At 51.0% G+C, this 5106-nt stretch overlaps 1 pseudogene; it reads left to right on the forward strand.

Annotated features, from left to right (window-relative positions):
• Positions 1 to 1075: 1075 nt before the first annotated feature.
• LOC129327188 (uncharacterized protein K02A2.6-like) lies at positions 1076 to 2781 on the forward strand (annotated as a pseudogene).
• Positions 2782 to 5106: the final 2325 nt, after the last annotated feature.

Raw genomic sequence — 5106 nt, forward strand, 5'->3', positions numbered from 1 at the left:
GGAGGTCCCCATGTGCCAGCTGTGGGGGAGACCAAGAGCGTAGATCTTGCAGATTCCATGACACTGAATGCCAAGCGTGCAGTAAAAGGAGCCATATTGCACAGGCCTGCAGAGCTGTCAAAAAGGGAGGCTCTCCACAGCAGTCTCCGTGCCTCGCTCCACGCCATAGTTGGCCGGCAGTAAAGGGATCTTCTTGGCTGGAAGAATGCTATTCATTGACCGAGTGTTTGGGCAGAACCATCATCCTCAACACCAAAATGGGCACCAGAGAGAAGATCCACATCACCGTGGGCATTGAAAGGTTGCCATGCGAGATGGAGGTTGACACTGAGTCAGCGCTTTCTGTCATCTCTATGGACACCTTCAACCGTGTGTGCCCCAGGGGAAAGAACCGAGAACTCGAGCCATGCGATCTCATCCTGGCGGACTTACAGGGTTGTCGGGTTCCAGTGGCGGGAGTTGGCTGAGTCGTGGTCAGCTATAAAGACTTTCATGGCCCCCTTCATCTAGCTGATGATCGGTGTCTCCCATCGGGCATGAGATACGGGCTTGAGGACTCCTTGTGCGATTAGGTGCTCTAACTCCTCATCGATGCATGGTTTGAGTGCAAAGGGAACTCGACGTGCCTTGAGATGAGTTGGCAGCAGGGCTGGATTGAGGTCGAAGGATACTGGCGGCTCTTTGTAGCATCCTAAGGAGCCATCAAACACAGCGGGAAACTCAGCGCAGACTGCATCGATATCAGATTGGTTGACTTGTTGGACTCCAGTGACTTGGATGCCTAACGCCTCAAACCAATCAAGTCCCAGCAAGCTAGTGAGGCTCCCCTTAACAGCTAGAAGGGGGCCATGAAAGTCTTTATAGCTGACCATGACTCAGCCAACTCCTGCCACTGGAACCCGACAACCCTGTAAGTCCTCCAGGATGAGATCGCAGGGCTCGAGCTCTGCGATTCCTGTCAGCTTATGACTACCAGCTATCCTACAGGCCCAAAAAAGCCATCGGGCATGCTAACGCCCTCAGCCAACTACCGCTGCTGGGCCCTGCTGCTGACCCCTCTCCAGCATACGGGGTAATGCAACTCGAGGATTTGCCACAGCTGCCCCTCCTCGCATCAGACATCGCAGCGCACTCAGCCAAGGACCCCACCATGTCCCAGGTCCTCAACTGGGTGTGGAGGGGATGGCCTGCCAGCAGAATGGACTGAGTTCCAGCCTTACAGCTCACGCCAGCACAAACTCTCAATGCACAAGGGATGCCTTCTCTGGGGAAGCTGAGTAGTTGTTTCCCCAAGCTGTGCTAGTGGGTGCTCGAGGCACTTCATGTCGGACACCCCGGAATCGTGAAAATGAAGGCTCTGGCCCGCAGCTATGTGTGGTGGCCAGGAATGGACTTGGCAGTGAAGAGATGGGTCTGGACTTGCGAGCCTTGCCAGGAATCTTGCCCCGACATGCTGCAGGTCCCCGTACAAGCCTGGGAGACAACGCACACACCGTGGTCGTGGCTCCACATAGACTTTGCTGGGCCTTTCCAGGGACACACTTTCCTGGTTGTGGTGGACTCTTATCCTAAGTGGCTAGAAGTCATTCCTGTCTCTGCCATGACCTCCGCGGTCATCACCCACGCCCTACGGCTCCTGTTTGCTACACATGGCATCCTGGACACCATCATTTCCAATAATGGCGTACACTTCATGTCCGGGGAGTTTAAGCAGTTCCTGGACAACAACGCCACCCGGCATATCACATCAGCACCATTCCACCCATCCACCAACGGGCAAGCTGAATGGATAGTGCAAATGGCCAAAGACTCGATGCACAGAATAGGTCATGGGGACCTGAACTTGCAATTGGCGGAACTACTTTTATGGCAGCATATCATGCCACATGCCACTATAGGCCACTGTCCTGCAGAGCTGTTAATGGGGCGACAGCTAACCACCCTGCTGGACTGGCTCCATCCGGACTTCGCCCCAGACGACAGGAAGGAGACAGGAGTCTCTGGGTTGCCAGAAAGTCAGTCTGGTGACTTCGTGTATACCAAGAACCGTCATATATGCCTGTCTACATATCTGCCATGAATGTATTCTGTGTTATGTGCTGGTTCTCTGAGAGCATAAGAAGTTTCTTATTGATGTTAAGGCAGTAGGTTATCTTACAAGTATTTACTTTCTCTTTCCCTGCTGCATCCAGAAGTGTCCTTGGAGGCTAGCTGCGGCCAGCTCGAAATGCATCTTTCTTGGGAACTGAGATTATTTCATTCTTTGTTCTGTCTAGCTTAAAGCTAGCTTCTCCCTGACACCCACCTGGCTCTTTCGCACCCAAAACTTTAACGGCCCTTATCTTGATGGCAGGAATGTTCCCTATAACTAACATCACCAGCCCCAGTTACGTCACTTCTGCCAATTTCACTTGTCTGAGCACCTTGAACTGATGGATCTCTAATAAAGTTACTTCAACCAATACACCTGCATGTTTGCTGTTGAGAACTTGGGGATTCTACCTGCCAAGGACCGACAAGAACTATGGGAGTGGGCATGTTTGGTTTCCAGCAACCGTCACCCGAGTCACTGGGCCCATATTGTACAAAGTGGCTGACGCCACTGGCAAGGTTTACCGCTGGCACATCGACCAGCTTCGGTGACACTGGCCACCACAGGAGCAGGGGCAGGACAGGGACTTCCCCCCTCTCTCCACAGACTCTGAAGCTGAACCAGCCATGGCGGCCAAGGACTGCAACGACCAGCCACCCATGGACTATAGCGGCCAAAAATGGCCTTGAGCAGAACGGAAGTGTCCTCAAGGGACTCCTCCGACACAGAAGCACAACCAGTAACGGACACTGGGCCTTCTGTCATGGAGCCCTCTGGCACAGAAGGATTGCAGAGGTCCCAGAGGGTTCACCATCCACCAGCCTATCTTGGGGACTAAGTTTGGAATGGGGATTCCCAAGCTTAGGGGGGAGGACAGTGTTATGTATTGGGCTAGCTTCAATAAACGCTAGGCTCCTAATGTCTCTGTTCTAATTGGTGGTTTATTGTTGGCAGCAGCCAACCGGTCCTCTTGAATAAAGACCAATCACAATCTTGTAAATAACTTATTAGTAGCTTGATGCCTGTGCTTCGCTACAGTATTTAACAACTTCAAATTCAGTTATAATACTTATGGGTACGTAACATTTTTTTGGTTTGTGTGTGTATTTTTAGTTGGTTTTGTAATATAATAGCATAGTGCCCGGTTGTTCCTAATGTAGTTCTACCTCTCAGTCTCTATTTTGGCGTACATGTTAATCAAAAATTGACTGAAGAGGGAGCGGAAGTACGACAGATGATACATCTCCCCTTGCCCAACCATGATGCGGTAGGGGTAGACTTCCGCTGTGGAGACTGTCTTCTTGAGGGGCAACATGGTGTTGGGGTTGTGCTGAGGCAGGACAGTGGAGTACTCATCCTTGCCATAGCAGAACAGGAATGGGTACTGCAGGGCATCGTACAACTGGTGTATCTCGCTGATGTGCAGCAGTGTGTTGCTGCAGCTGTGCAGCACAATGTCTCACTGCTCAAATTGCTGACCAAGAATCGCCAGAACCACCTCATGTGCTGTTGGTGCATTGAAATGACCTACATGAGCATCTGCGTGTTTTTTATCTGCATAGATGATGACTTCGAATTTCTTGCAGGTTGGAAGTACCATGTCCAGGGTGGTCTTCTGGTCCTTCATGTAGCTGTTGACATCGTATAGCATCCTCTGCAGTTGTTTGACCAATTCTTGTTTGACGTCAGTAAAGTTGCTGCACCTCAAGGGCAATTCCTTTTTGTCCTCGCCTACTAAATAGATTTGCAGGAATTGGGCTTCCTGTGAAGGTGTGGCCAGCAGACTTCTGACCAAGTGATACGCCTGTCCCTGAACTTTGAAGGTCAGCATGAAGCTGTCTCATAGTAGCTGCTTGGCTCTGAATGATATCATGTTGAAGCAGCCATTACACTTCTGTACATGGTCCCTGAAATGGACATGGTCAGGGTGGCTACCTATTACCAGGCTGTGGAGAGGTTGGGGCAGAGATTTGAAGGGCGGGAGCTGCATGTTGCCATTGCTGCAATGCATGCAACACATGACCTTCTTCCACTTGAGATCATTGCAGTTCTTGCATTTGTGGGTCATGATACTCAGAGATAAAGTGCTGTCTGCCTCATAAGCCACTTCAGGATCATATGCCATGCCTGACTGAGCCTTGACCTTCCATGGAAGTGAAAGCCTCTCTACTCGTCTTCCAGGATTGCTTTGCTCATAGAGAGACTCTGCTGCTCTGTGCACCTCAGAGTGATCTTGCTGGTACTTGGCCACCACTGCACTAAGTTGCTTCCTCCTTTTAGCATCGGTATATCTTGAACAACGTCTACTAGGAGACTTCTTGGGGTCGGTAAAAGGCTGTGAGAGGTGTGAGGTAGAGTTGGACTGAGGGAGGGGTGGTGTGGTGGTAGGGTTGCCAGGTCCAAGTTGGGAAATTCCTGGAGATTTGGGAGGTGGGGCCTGGAGAGGGTATGGTTTGAGGAAGGGGAGGAGCCTCAGTGGGGTATGATGCCATAGAGTTCATACTACAGAGCAGTCATTTTCTCCAGGGGAACTGGTCTCGGTTGCCTGGAGATTAGTTGTAATTCCGGGAGATCTCCAGCTACCACCTGGAGACTGGCAACCCTATGTAGTGGGCACTTTGGCATGTTCATGTGAGAGACTCACATTGAAATGGTCCCTAGAAAGGTTGTGTACCATTCCCCATGAACACTCTGGAGGCTGGCAACCCTACACCACAGGGAAATTGGCAACCCTAGTGAACTTTTAGGGGAAGACTGGGAGGTACATTTTACCTCAGGACACATTAAATGACTCCCTTAGCAACTGTTGAGAATGTTGAGCTGAGCCCCAATCAGGCCACATATGCAAATGACCTTGAAAGGCCAGCCCAATCAGGGAAAAGTGGCTGAGCTGGCAGTTGAGGGTGGGGGGCGGGGGGAAGCAGGCTGCAGCCTGCTAGCCACACAGGGAAGCTGTATCCCTATGGGAAAACACATTTTACCCCTTTTTACCCCATTAGGAGACGAATTTCTTA

This window comes from Eublepharis macularius, chromosome 4, assembly GCF_028583425.1.
Source record: "Eublepharis macularius isolate TG4126 chromosome 4, MPM_Emac_v1.0, whole genome shotgun sequence".
Classification (NCBI taxonomy): domain Eukaryota; kingdom Metazoa; phylum Chordata; class Lepidosauria; order Squamata; family Eublepharidae; genus Eublepharis; species Eublepharis macularius.